We start from the raw sequence: 15,028 nt of genomic DNA on the forward strand, positions 1-15,028 counted from the left end.
CTTTGAGCTAACTTAAGGTGGGTTTGGCTGTCCCTGTGTAAGTACACAAGTACACAAACAGAACTCTGTAAGTGTTTAGAAGAAGTTGTGTGACCAGTGTTACACGCTGAACGTCAGGCTCTTCCCCTTTAATGCTGAGAGAGTTAATGTCTTTTTTTTTTCTCCTTCATCTTTAAGAGTGGTGTCATAACGTACCATTGTCAGAGTGCAATCTGTTAATTCCAGTGTAAAATAAGGTTTATTTCGTTCTAAGGTACAGAACAATGCATTTTCTGGTACATGTGTTGTTTTGTTTTCCAGTTCTGATCCTTTCTACATATGCCAAATTTCTGGATTTCAAATGCACACAGTACAGTACAGATCAGATTGTACTACTACAAAACAGAGTAAATTTTGTCTTCATAATGTTAAGCTTAGTGTTTATTCACTTTTAGGTAGATAAACATGATTGTTTATCTAAAAAAAAATTATACAGTTACCTCACTTATAAACATAAAACAAAAACATCATGTCTTTGTAGGTATGTTGAATTAAGCCTTTAAATTTTCCATTGTAATCTTGCAGTAAAATATAAATTAAAGTATTTTAAACAGTTAGGAACATCTGGATTAATGCAATATAAGGCACTATGAGCAGAGTGCTTTAGAAAATCATTCTTTTCAGTGTTAGCAGTGGTGAAGTGGCTGCCTTTTGATGTTTCAGCAAAGTACTTTTTTAAAGATGAACATGCTACAACTTGAATCCTCACTTCCAGCTCTGGACTACGAATTCTCATAGAATCGCTCTTTGGAGGGTTAATAAGAACATTTGTGGGACAGTCCTTGCTAACAAAGGCTTATAAGTATGCTGCTCACTTTGGCAGAGTTGTGAGTCATTTTTAGATGGACTTGGAGCATCCAGATTCTGCAGATCAGGTTGCTGTTTGTGAGTCAGCAGAAATGAGTTGCTGATGACCAGAAATATGAAAAAGACGGCGGCTGTCGGTACCTGTGGTTCCTGGCGTGCCCCGTTCCAGTGGAGGCATGGCACTTCCTCATCCTCCCTGCTGGGGAATCTCCTGCCTGGGCTCTGCAGCAGCAGCAGAGCTGCAGGTCTTCACGCCGCCCAGCTTGTGGCTGGGAGCAGTAGGGTGGGAGCCGTCAGGTGCAGCCCCAACGAGCACCAATGGCCTTAGCAGTGCATGCTGAGTGCCCGGGGTGTCTGTGCATCAAAGCACATAAGGAACTCCAGTTGCTGTAAGGTAAGGAATTATTCTTTCCTTTAAGATTTTTTTCCGTTCGTGATTATTCCTACAAACAGGCAAACATTAAGTCTCTGCATAAAAAGAAACAAGGTTTCTGTGCAAAAGAGACATCTGCAAAAGCTAGCTGTAAAAACTTATATTTAATCTTTATCATTACAATTTACTCTTAAAAATAAACTACTAAGTGTCTTCCTGTGAAATTTTTACCTATATCGCGGATCTGCAGTGTCTAAGCACTAAGTAGATAAACTCAATAATTGCTATTACGGACACGGTGGAAGAATTTAAGTAGATTTTGACACATCCGGAGCTCTTGCATAATGTCTAGTGATTCATAGAAATGTAAAGATACTACTTGGCAGAAGACCTCACCGTCATTGTAAAGTTTTAAAATCTGTGGTCAACCTAAACATTTTTGGAATGCGGTGCTTGTAAAAAAAATGGATCTGGTATCTTGCTGTAGCTATTCCTTGCCTTCTGGTGCTTGCGCCTTGGAAAATACACAGCAGCCTGCTTTGCATGTTACTGTATTTTCTCCTCTAACTGTTTTATTTTCAGTGGTTTCACTGAGAATTGTGCTAAACACCTCTGTCTTTGTACAGGACTCTGAAATCTCTGAGAAATTTGGCTCTGATTAGATTCTTATGTTGTTTTTGCCCAGTCAAATACATTTCTTAAGCAGAATCACAAAATGAAGTCTGAGGGATATCATTTTTACCATTTATTCGTTGGACTGCATTGCATATATTGAAAATGTTGGCTGTTGCCTATTTTTAAAAGATTCTGTAAAGGAGCATGTCTCTTTGATCCTAAGTGTGCCTTTATGTTTTGTGCATTCAGTGACCCAGTATTTCATAGCATTTCTTATCAGCCATAAGAGAAAATGAACAAAAACTAAACGCATGAGTCATTATTTGCTGAAAGGATCTTGTATTCTCGTTTTTATTGTGCTTCTCAGAGTGAACATCTATGATTTTTGTTTTGCAGGGATTTAAGGTTTTTGCTAGTGAATATCGGAATAAATGTGCAGTTGTCTCCTTTTGCTGTTCTTTCAACTGGAAAGTACAATGCAGCCCCAGCATGTACTCTCTAGTTCTGATAATGGCATGGAAAGTATGGAGCTTTAGAAAATAGCAAACTAAATACTACAGCTATTAAAAAAACAAAAACCAAAAACCAAACCAAAAACAAACAACAAACTGCAAATCTGCCCCTTTCTCTGCAAAAAATCCCAACGCAATAAACAAAACGAAATCCGCAAAGAAAATTGCCACCAACTTTAGCTTTTCCAAAAATAAGGGAATTTAAAGAATATAGAAACACTTTGACACTGAAGCTGCTGCTCATACAATTATTTCATCGGATAATGAATTTTGAAGAAGATAGATTAAATGAGCTCTATAATCTGCATGATAAAATTTTCAGAAAGATAGACTAGGTGCTGCAGAGATAATCTTAATTCTAAATATTGGAAAAATATAATTTATTCAGATTGTGGTATTTTTTCTACTTTATGCTGGTTATAGAATATTTGCTCAGTCTTCTTGGTTTGTAAGCGATGCTATGCATTATAAAAGCTATGTTGTTTAAAAACCTCTGGCTAACAAATTCACATGTTTTTCAATACCATAAACAGTGGTAAAAAATTCTAAGACTGTCTCAGCCATTTACTTCATGGGCATTTTGAATTTTGGTAACTGAGAAATTTCCATATGTGTTTCTTTGGAAATGAGACAAATGTAGATGCAGCCTTCCAAAGGGGACAGAGAGCATCTTTCTTTCTCTCTCTTCCCAGTTTTTGGTCCCATAGTCATGTTACACCTTACACTGTTCCCATTTGACAAGAAAAGTTGCACTTTTTAACTACAAGCACAACGTGTTTTAGCTTATCTTCCTTTATTTCAGAAGTATTTCAGAAATATTTGCAGATCATTTGCTGTTTCAGAAGTAGTATAATCTGACATTCAGGAAAAGATTAAATTCTAAATGCATTTATCTAGCTGTGTTTGTTTTGATGTTTGTTATTGAAAATTTACCAGAAATATCTCTTACCGAACAGAGTGCAGAAAAATAGTAATATTTGGTTTTATGTAAAGGTTTAAATCTTGATCTGTGTGTGCTGGGCCAATGAGTTCATAAACATGCTGTTCATGGACAGTTTTGATGTTAGCTGTTTGAGCACTGAAAATTGGCTTGCAGTGAAGCTGTCTCATGACATTGTCAACACGGCTGGTTAAAAGATTTGAAACTTTATTAAACTGATGGCATGGCTGAGCATCGTCTCAGCCAACTTTCATCTCACTGACAGGTCTCCTGACATATTTTGAAAATTGGCAGTATCTATTGGTCATGCCCAGAATTACAATTGAAATTGTCTGTTTGGACATCTTTGTCCTTCCAAGCTCAGCCTCTTCACCAGCGCTTTGTTTTAGCTGCATAAAATAAGAACTGAAGTTACCTGCATGTAGACATTTTCCCTGATGTTTTGGTTTTCTTCTGAAAATACAGCTTAGTGTGAGACACAGCAGTTAGATATCTCTCTTTTTTGAGGAATGTCTTTATTTATTTTTTTCAGACTTCGGAATCTGGTTTTCTTTTGCAGATGCCACGTTGCTATTCAGAGTGATTTTAATAAATATCAAATTAAGCTTTGTTAAAAAGATGTATCTTGCACTTGGCCCACTACTTTGAGGTTTTTTTCATTTAGTTGTCTTAATTTCTTTATTTAGTTATAGCAACGGCAATGAGTAAATTAGAGGTTTCAGTACCGACAATCAGAAAAAAATGATCCAATGGTACATGATGGAACTATATCCTGTTTTCAGTTTTTCTTTTGAAAAATCCCATCCTTAAATCTTGTTGTCATCTCTTGAATTCTTAAGGTATGACAGGATAGGTGGACTTGATTTGATTATTTTGATTTTCAAAGGGCTTTGAAACTTAACTGCTCCCAGTCCAGAGCAGGTAAGTTTTGTGTTGCTCACCATCTCCACTACCAAACCTGTGTGAGGAGAATCATAGAATCATAGAATGGTTTGGGTTGAAAGGGACCTTGAAGATCACCTAGTTCCAGCCCCCTGCTATAGACAGGGCACTCCTCCCTCTAGACCAGGTTACTCAAAGCCCCATCCAGCCTGGCCTTGAATGCTTCCAGGAGGGGGCATTCACAACCTTTCTAGGCAACCTGTTCCAGTGTCTCACCACCCTCACAGTAAAGAATTTCTTCCTAATATCTGATCTAAATCTGTCCTCTTCCAGTTTAAAGCCGTTTCTTATTGAAGCAATGATAACAGGGTATGAAATGCAGTCACTGAAAACTGCTAGTGGTGTAGAATGGTTCTCTTACTCTGTAGGTTGATTAAAGTAAATATAAAAAGAGAAACTTTAAAAAAAATAAATAAATCAGTGGTCTTGAAACAAGGTCAATTTTTGTTTCAACTCTTCTCTGTTTTGTTATATAATCTATACCGAATATTTCAAGAGAATGTCCAGATTCATTAGTGCTTCACCATATTACAGTCTACTCTGAAAAAAATGCATCACGCTATAGCTGGGCTTTATTATTTTAAGAAAGTGTTTATATAAGCAATTTTTCACTTGAATTTCAGCAGTTCAGGCTCCTGTTTGCCTGGATGTTACAGAAAAACTATAAATAGGTTTTAAATCTCCAGCAGCATTTCTACTTAGATATAAGTAATAAGAGGAAAGTAGCTTTTCTGGAGAAGAAAATCTCTCTAAAAGTAATGGGTTTGGACAAAGCCTTGAAATACAGACTCAGATGTTTGGTACTTTTGAGAATCTCATCCTCCTAGCTAGAGGAAATTTACTGATACCAAAGCCACTAAGTAGGTTTCCTAATGCAATGAAGAGAATCTCATTTAGAGTGAGTTGGAACTGTGCTCTGTATTTCTTGCTTCTCTTTCCAATTTTTTCCGTGATGGAGTTTCTTTTGCACTTGCACAGGTGAATGTTTCTTCCTTATGTCTTTCCATTCCCTCTTTTGTGGAAGGTGCAGAGAAATAACCTGGAGGTGGTCGTGTTTTGGTTGTGCAGTACACTCCTATTGTATAACTTTGTCTGAAGTTACTGGGAATTGTGTCCTCCTTTGCATTTATACGTTTGAATTGAAAATGGAGATTTCATCTTCGCTTCACCTATTACTTTTTTTATCTATTTGTCACTGAAGTAACAAATGCAGAAGATTTAAATGTTACTGTTAGTTACAGTAAACATGTATTGGTGCTACCTGTTTTGTGACTTCCATGGTAGAGACCATGGATAAACTGCATCAAAGCTTCTTATACAGCTTCAGCATCAGAAACTTTGCACAGCCAGTCACTTCTTTAGCGTTATTATCCTTGTGATTCTACCTTGGGCTTGTATGCAAGGCTTTTGCTCTTGTGCTCTTTGCTTTTTACCTTGTGTTCTGCACCCTGCAATACAACATAAGATAGCATGTTATGTCATTTCAATTGCAAAACCAATTGTTATTAACTTCAGAGTAATTGTATCACTATTCTTTAGTGTTCTACTTACTGCAGGGAAAATGTGCGAGTCATTTTAAACCAAGAATTCTGTGATTCTTCTAATCAAGCTACCTTTTTAAGTCTTGTTGTTTGCTTTGTGTCCCCTTCTGTGATATGGTTGTTTCAATTTTGTCTCCCGTGATGATCTTGAATCATTACTTAAGAAAAGCCTCCATACATCTGGTTTACATGAAGAAATACTGTTCAGCCCAAAGTCTGCTTTTTTATTGCCTTTTCTCAATGGGATGTCATAAAAGATGACCTGAAAAAATACCATGTTCTCTGAGGAAAAAAGAGCTCTGTAGATAAGTGCTTTTGAAAAAAGTTTTATTGGAAGTTCTGATGCAAACAGCTCTAATGGAAGAAGTCTGATTTGCAATTGAACATAATTGCTGCACTGTGCCTGAAAGCCTCTTGTCAGAAGGCGGATAGTGCAATACGTAGGTCTTGGATCCCTGGTGTTGATAATGATGTGATTTTACTATTATCACAAGATATGTTTGAAGGCAAAGAATAGGAATATGTGCAGATTGACTAGAGTAGCTTTGAAAAAAAAGAGAAGCATATTTATACCATAGAATGGCCAGAGTTGAAAGGGACCACAATGATCATTTGGTTTCAACTCCCCTTCCATGGGCAAGGTCGCGAACGCCAGAACAGGCTGTCCAAAGCCACATCCAGCCTGGCCTTGAATGCCTCCAGGGATTCACACAGGGATCCAGGCATCCCCAACCTCCTTGGGCAACCTGTTCCAGTGTGTCAACACCCTCTGTGTGAAAAACTTCCTCCTAATATCTAACCTAAACCTCCCCTGTCTCAGATTAAAACCATTTTCCCTTGTCTTATCAGTATAAACCCTCATAAACAGCCATTCCCCTTCCTTTTTATAAGCTCCCTTCAAGTACTGCAAGGCCACAGTAAGGTCTCCCTGGAGCCTTCTCTTCTCCAAGCTAAACAATCCCAGTGCTCCAGCCCTCTTCTGGACCTGCTCCAACAGCTCCACATCCTTCCTGTACTGGGGGCCCCAGGCCTGGACACAGTATTCCTGATGGGGCCTCACAAGAGCAGAGTAGAGGGGGGCAATCACCTCCCTGTCCTTGCTGGCCACCCCTCTTTTAATGCAGCCCAGAACACAGTTGGCCTTCCAGGCTGCAAGCACACACTGCTGGCTTGTGTCCAGCTTCTCATCTACCAGGACCCCCAAGTCCTTCTTTGCAGGGCTGCTCTCAAGGAGATCTTTTCCCAGTCTGTATAAATACCTGGGATTGCTCTGGCCCCAGGGGCAACTCTTCGCACTTGGTCTTGTTGAGCCTCATTAAGTTCACATGCCTGTCTAGGTCCCTTGGATGGCTTCCCTTCCCTCCAGTGCATCAACTGCACCGCTTAGCTTGGTGTCATCTGCAAACTTGCTGAAGGTGCACTCAATTCCGTTGTCTGTATCATTGATAAAGATGTTGACGAGCACTGGTCCCAAGACTGAGCCTTGAGGAACGCTGCTTGTGACCAGCCTCCATTCTGACATAGAACATAAGAATATAAGTATACTGCTTTTTATTTGCACCTTTTTGTTATGCTTGTTTTAACTTATGTAAATGTGCACTGCTATCATTTGTAATGAAAAAGGTAGTCCTTTCATACAAAGAGTGTTTCTCTGTGACTTTGCTGGCCCCTGTCTGAATAGGATTCTTTCCTTTATTTCCTCCTGATCCAAAATGTTGTATTACTGGCCTCAATATGCCAGTCAGCTGTGGGATGTGTAAAGAAATGGAAAGCTCAGAAAATACATACGCAGAATGGAGTTTTTGCAGTAAAACTGATGTGCAGGTTATGTTACTGGAACAAGCCTACATTTGCGCTTTATTGTGCACCGGAACAAATAGACTTAACCCATACATTAGCATATCTAAGGTATGTATGGTTTGCAACACAACGTGAAACACTGGCATAATTACAGCAGTTAGCTTGATAACAGAGGGAATCAGGAAGGGAAATCACGTTTGTGTTGTAGCCCTCTTTAATAGTCAGCTGGCTTAAGAAAGAAATCCTTAGGACTAATTTTCTAATGATCTTTGGGAAGAAAAAGCAAAGTTAATTTAGTTGATGCTTGAGCTTGATCATTGAATCAGATGGTAATACAGCTTACTAGATATCTCCATTAAAGTTACTCGTGGTTCTTTCAAAGCTGTTCAGATTTGACTTTTTAATAGGAAGTTCTGGTCTGTTGTGTTGGCTTTGACCTTAGTCATTAGTCATTCCTCTTTTTTTTAATTATTTTTTTTCTGTGAGGTCATAATCCTAAAGTCTAATTGAGGCACCTTTGAGCTTTCAATAAACAATGAAACATGGAGGCTGATCATCCTACTTGTTAGAGTCTATCAAGGAGATTATTGGTATTTGAAGAGTTGATTAGTATATATGTAGTAAGACCCTTATTACCTCAGATTCTTAATCTTTATTATAATAACAAAAGTTATTATAATTTTTTTTTAAGAGAGGAAAAAAGGAATGTTGTAATCATCCTTAGACTAATGGTGAGACAACATATGTTTCTCTGCTAACCCTCTCCATTCTTCTGAGTTTGTATACAAGGAGGTACAAAATGCTGTAGACAAGGGATACTGTCCTATTCCAGAGCAGAATGTTTGTGGCAATACACGTTTTAAGAAGGGAGAATGAGGGGCCAAATCATTTGTAAGTACGGAAAGCCAGAGGACAAAGTTTATTTGTGAACTAAGAAAAAAGTTATTTTCAAAACTCGAGAGTGGGAAACATCTTGAAAGGAAGAAACGTTTTGGAAGTAGGTGTACTTCTGAGCATACATGTAGGCAGCTAAGTAGCACATAAGTTTGTTCTTGTGTGGGTACTTAGCCCATACGTATACTCAGCCATTACCAGGTCCTGTATGTGGTGTTACAGCAAAGTAGAATACTCTTCTCATTTCCCATAAGCATTGCTGTTATAGAAAATGTAATGAAATGACAGAAATATAAATTAGAAACATCCTGGATTATATTTCATTTTGCCTGTCTTACCTAGCACTGATTTCTTTTAATTTGATTGATGCAGGTGTTTTGTGCATTAGGTAATGCTCATTTACAGCTTTGTCTTTTCATCAAGCAGTTATTAAGCAGAATTTGATTATCCTGAGTTTTACTTCATTAGATTTTGCATTTATCACCTTTATCATTTCTCTGTGAGCTTCTTTGCCCCTCAAATCAACTATTATGGCAAGACATACAACTTCCAAATAAAACAATTAATAAAAGCCATTTAGTCCACTTTATTGAAATGCTTATCTCTGTATTTCTTTCCACATCCCCTACATTTTAAGATAATGGCATATTAGTTCTGATCAGGTCCCTAATTCTTGCATTATGTTTAAGTTTCTGTCTTAATCGGACGTAGATTGATGTAGTCAACTCTGTGACATTTGCATAAAACTCCAGTCATCTCAGTATTTCTATTACAATCTTCAACCACTTTGTGATGAACAGATCCAGTGTCCCTCATAATCTGGAACTGAAACATTAGATCCAGATCCCTGTGTAAGTGAAAGACATTTTTAATGCAGAATTTTTGAATTCAGCCCTGTCTTGTGGATGGTGAGACAACGTGGTCCTACCAATGTTGGGCTGACCTGACCTGAAACTGACTTTTAATTCAGTAAGTTTTCTCTTAAGGTGACTTGCTAAGAAAAAGGGAAAACAGATTTTCTTATTCAGATTAATTCAGCTTAATAAAATCACTTCCAGTCTGGTCTTTGCTGGTCCTACACAGACCCAACACATTTTATTGGAGCTCCCTTTGCCTATGTACCTTTGATGATTCTTGACAAACAGCTTTCAGAATGCGTGGTAAAATGTTGCATCTCTGAGCTATGAATGTGTTTGCCATGGTAAGTTTTGTGTGTTGCAGAACTGTTTGTTATTCCCAGTGAGTTCAGATGTTTAACTTCCATTTCATGTCTCTTACAGCAGTGTAAAAAAATTCCACTTGACGTTTCCTTAAGCCAGTCCTTTAAAGAGGAGCTAGGGCAGATGCATACATACAATAAGGCAGTTCTAGTGCCTATCAAAACTGAGTAGGTGAATCTAGGCCTACCTAGAGGAACTATTCTGCTGATGTTAGTACTGGTGCAGTCTCAACTTGGTTATGTGAGGTTCAGAGGAACAGAGCTGTCACAAAGCACTGTTACTGACTGTACATAGGAACACTCGTAGTGCAAAATAAAAATCAGCAAGATAAAGCAGTAATGCATCACAATGCATAGATAAATGTTAATTTAAATGACTGAGAAAGAGAAAACAGGTCATAAACTTCCCATTTTTAATAATACTTTTAATAACGTATTTTTATAACACGGAATATCCTTTTGAAGTGAATGGTAAAGTTTGCACTTCTAATTAAACTACCTTACTTCTTTTTCTTGTGTTATTGCTAAACAGAACCTTTTCTTCATAAGCTCAGTATTTTATTAACATTAGTGCTTCTGGGGAGACAATGATGAAATATAAATTGCTATTCATTTGTCTGTGTATATTTGATTTTTGTTGTTGTTCATGGAGGCTTAGATTTTCCTTTCTTATTTGGGTGAAACCAAATGGTTGTCATAATCTTTATTTTCAGGGTCAATATATCTAGTAAGTGTGGAATTATGAAAGCTAGCAGATGCTACTGTGTCATTAGTGGTTTTCAGCCTTTAAACTATCGATCAGAAATTGCATCTGAGTTCTCCATTCAGAGATAGCATGTAATGCATTATTGAAGGTATTTCTAAGATAGTGGGAAGTGGCAATATCAAAAATAGTGAGAATATAAAATGTCTATAACCTCCAGATATTTTGCTGTCTACTTTTCATAAAACTAGTTTTTAGAAATCTGTTTTGTACTATGATGTACTAATGATGGTCATTCTGTCAAGGTTTTATCTGTATTTTAAGTGTTTATATCTGTGGTGATTATCTCTGAATGTGGATGTTATTGATCTATAAATGAAACTCAAAAGAGCATTGCTTGTATTGCCACAACAAACCTGTCGGGAAGTGGGCAGGTTTCAGTGGATAGGTAAGAGGCCTTTAGGTTCTTCTGTTAATAGCATATCATCTGTATAAACTTAAATAATGTAATCCGTTGTTTTAGGAAATATCACCATAATAATTAGTATAAATGAGCTTAGTACTACAGTGAGGCCAAATATGAGGAATTCAATCTCATATATTTTTTCAGCAGAGTTTTAGTTGTGGATTATAGAATCATTGAATCATTGAAGTTGGAAAAGACCACTAAGATCATCACCTAGTCCTACCATTGAACAGTCCCACCATGCCTGCTAATCCATGTCCCTCAGTGCCACATCCACGTGTTTCTTGGACGTCTCTAGAGATGGTGACTCCACCATTGCTGTGGGCAGCCTGTACCAATGCCTCATTATTCTTTCCAAGAAGAAAAATTTCACAGTAACCAATCTGAACTCTTCTGGCACTGCTTCAGGCCACTGCTTCTCCTCCAATCACTCTTTCTTGGGGGAGATCGACTCCCCCTACACCACAACCTGCTTTTAGGCAGTTGTAGAGAGTGTAAGATCTCCCCTGAGCCTCCCCTTTTCCAGACTGAACAATTCCAGTCCCCTCAGCTGCTCCCTTCAGACTTCTGCTCCAGACCCTTCACAGTTTCATTGCCTTTCTCTGGACGTGCTCCAGGGCCTCAGTGTCTTCCTTAGAGAAGGGCTCAAAATAGAATGCAATACTTGAGGTGTGGCCTCAACACTGTCAAGTACAGAGGGGTGATCACCTCCCTGCTGCTGACTGTGCTATTTCTGATGCAAGCCATGGTGCTTTTGATATTCTTGGCCACCTGGGCACGCTTCAGGCTCATGTTCAGACAGCTACCACTCCTAGATGCTTTTCTGCTGTGCAGCTATGCAGCCAAGCTGCCTCAAGCCTGTAGCATTGCATGGGGTTGTTGTGCCCAAAGTGCAGGACCCAGCAGTTAGTTGTTAGTTGTATGAGCTCGTGGAAGCTCATACGATTGGCCTTAGCCTGTTGATCCACCTATAATGTCTGGCATTTATCTAATTTCTGGTAAAAATATTCTGTCGACGAAAAACATCGTACCATGTGATCATAGTTGTACCCTTTATTATATTTATCCCCTGCCTAACCTTCAATTACTCTTCTGCTTGAAAAGTACTTCAGTGAGCATACATTTAACCTTTCTCATTGCTTTGCTCAACAATGAGTAAAGGTTAACTTGAAAAATGCTATAGATCCCAGCAATTTGACAGTAACACTATTCAGGGTGATGAAGTCTTCCCAAATCTTTAAAAGCTTTCATGACTGTTTTCTCAAAATGTTGAAGATCATCACTTTCTTTAATTAAATTTTTTTTGCTGTCCTTTACTGTTCTCTAAGATGATTGCTCACATTCTACTCAAGACTGACTTATGATCAGTACTTGATAATTTTGTGTAATATGAGGACTACTCCAAGAGTAATGCTTCCTATTTTATTACGTTGGCCCATGATGTCAGATGCAGATACTGTTGGTATGGCAGTAGAGGATGAACCTTCCCAACAGTATCCCGTTACGTGTTGTTGCCATGTGACAGATGGCAGCAGAGGGGCCGTCTGACAAAATGGCGTATGACACGGAAGAAGTAAAGGTGTGTCATTAAATTACTCTGTGTGGAAAAAATGGCTTCCATTGGTATTCACTGATGCTTGCTGAATGTTGATGGAGACCAAACAGTGGATGAGAGCACACTGAGGCCATGAGTGGAGTGCTTCAGCAGTAGCAACAGTGACAGTGGGTCACCTCCGCTGGTGCAGATGTTGATAAGAATGGTGTGCAGGCTCTCCTCCATTGCTGGCAAAATGCATAGCTTATGGTTGAACAGTTGAAGAATTGTGTTTTGTAGCTGAGAACTTGCTTTGTCAAATGGTGTTATTCTGCTCTTTGTATCTACATCCTATTTATATGTTGTAGTTTCCATGGAAATAAATAGGAGGCATTACTTTCAGACTGACATTTCAGAGGAAGTCGGTGTTCGTGAAGAAGCTCTAAGACTCAAATAATTCCCCTTCAGAGTCTTTTACCTGCTTGCCAAGTGAATCTGCACTTGGTCTTTTTTGATCTTCTTTTTATTTATTCTCACACTTTTTCTCAGAATGCCCTTGTTGGTGGAAGAAGTAACCAACATTAAGTCCAAAATCATCTAATACGTAATACATCTGTAGTTATAATTTTGTCATTTGTATCGTGACTGGAGAATCCTACAAAAATCTTACTTTTTGGGTAGTGCAGGTTGGTGACATGAACTGTAAAGGATGAATTGGTTGGGATATTTGAACATACACTGAGTAAAAAAGACCATTTCTCCTGCGGAATAAGAAAAGACAGTATCTTAGTTTCTTTAAGTACTACCAAAGTAATGAAACCTGCTTTTATTGCAGTGATGTGCAGAATAAGTCAAAGGGCTTATTTATGTTACTATGTTTCAGTTCGCTCATCTTAAAGCATCTTTGATAATCATAAAACTCTTATGAAAGAGAAGAAATTGCATAATTGTGTCTTTCAGTGAGTTTACCTCATAGCTAATATGTCTTCTATAGTCCGATAAAGACTTTAAACTAAACATTGCATTGCTTCCTGCTAGAAGTCTGCGTTTTCCTCTGTGTGTACTGCTCTCATCTCAATGGGATACCACCTTTCTGTAGAGAAGTTGTGAGCAGTTGCCCTTTCAGTTTCCAAGTGTTCACCTCCACACAATTCCTGGAGTAGCCATTGAATTTCCTTATGGATTTTGGTAATGATCCTGGAATAAATGTTCTTTAGAAATCTGCATGTTGAAGTTCTTTAGTGGATACATACCTGTAAGAGGTGACTAGAAACTAAGAGTGGATCATCTCAGAACTGATCTCAGCACTGCAGAGAAGCAGAGTTACTTTTGCATAAATGCTAAATTCAGGGATCTCGTGTTATTTCACTGAACCAGGCTGTTGTTACTCACATGAGGTGCTTTGCATGGTAGTGAGGTTGGGAATTTTCCAGACATCAGAGGCATAGTGGACTTCTCCCATCTGAGCGGTGGGATCGCAGCTGGAAGAGCATTCTGGGTGGCCGTGACTGTTCCATCCTGCATTTGGGCACATTTCAGCTCACATAAGGACTGTTGTTTGAAGGCTGCATTCATGAACTGCTCAAAACTAGACGCAGTGATGTAGAAATGAAATGTATTACAATATATGCTCTGCTGTGGTGGCTGAAGGGAGAACCTTGGTGTCAGAATGCATTTCTAGGAGCAGCAACTCACTAGTCCTGTGTACTAGGTGGAGGAAATCTAGGTTGCTGCCACAGCTGTATTTTTTCCTGTGTCATGCCACTTTAATGCCATGTGTTAAATTTATTGCTGTCAAGTTTAATGGGGCGAAGTACTTTATATTAAATAAATAACTTATTTTTAAGCTGCTTTGCATAGATAAAAAGCACCTCGCTTGTCAAATTGTCAAAAGTTGTCTACTTATTATGCTTTAATGCAAATGAAACCATCTACACATTTGCTTTAGATTATTTTCTCATTCTCACCCTGTTTTGAAAGTGAGTTCTGGCGCCTGTTGGTAGAAGTGTTTAGTCTGTTGATTTCTACTTGTTTCTTTCTGGAGAATGGCATGTAAAAAAACAAGAAAATAGTTTCAGTTCTGCAGTATGCTCATCTCTTCAGAATGAAGTAGGTGGCACAGCTGTTTTTAATCTGTCAGCTGAAAATTTTGTCAAAATTTGATTTGTTATAAACTAAAAATAATAGATATTACAGAATTTCATATGGGACCCAGTAACACAAGACATGAAATAACAGAACTGAACAATTTTTAAAATGTAAATGCTCTGACCAGCATGTGCATTAGTAGGCAATAGTACTGCAGCAAGGCACTAATCAGCTAAGTACCATAATCTTCCTTATAGGGTAAATTCTTACTTGACCTCCAGCTATATACAGCACATGCTAACAGCATTAAACTATAACACTCCTCATGCTCTCAATAGCTTGCCATTGGGTCAGCTCTCTGACTTGAATTGCTGTTTCCTATGCTAGATTTTTTTTTTTTTTTCCAGATGCCTTATATTTTGTAATTGCATTTTGGAGGGAGGGAAAAGTCTGTAAGTGTATTTCTTAAGAGGTGTCTCAAAATTAAGAGGCTTCTTATATGATTTTGCTGAACCCAGAGGATTAAATGAAAGACCTAGCCAGAACAGAAATTGA

General features: G+C 38.2%; 1 protein-coding gene and 1 long non-coding RNA gene across 22 annotated transcripts in view; one reads left to right on the forward strand and one right to left on the reverse strand.

Annotated features, from left to right (window-relative positions):
• LOC128091540 (uncharacterized) overlaps positions 1-6,610 on the reverse strand; it is a 340,253-nt gene extending 333,643 nt beyond the window's left edge. The window contains exon 1 of the long non-coding RNA XR_008211449.1: positions 6,503-6,610. This is a non-coding gene — a long non-coding RNA (uncharacterized LOC128091540). The remainder of the gene's footprint in view (positions 1-6,502) is intronic.
• Positions 1-15,028, forward strand: part of RIMS2 (regulating synaptic membrane exocytosis 2) — a 433,643-nt gene that overhangs the window by 172,414 nt on the left and 246,201 nt on the right. The window lies entirely within an intron of this gene.

The sequence above is a fragment of the Tympanuchus pallidicinctus genome, unplaced genomic scaffold, assembly GCF_026119805.1.
Source record: "Tympanuchus pallidicinctus isolate F22 unplaced genomic scaffold, pur_lepc_1.0 scaffold5, whole genome shotgun sequence".
NCBI lineage: Eukaryota > Metazoa > Chordata > Aves > Galliformes > Phasianidae > Tympanuchus > Tympanuchus pallidicinctus.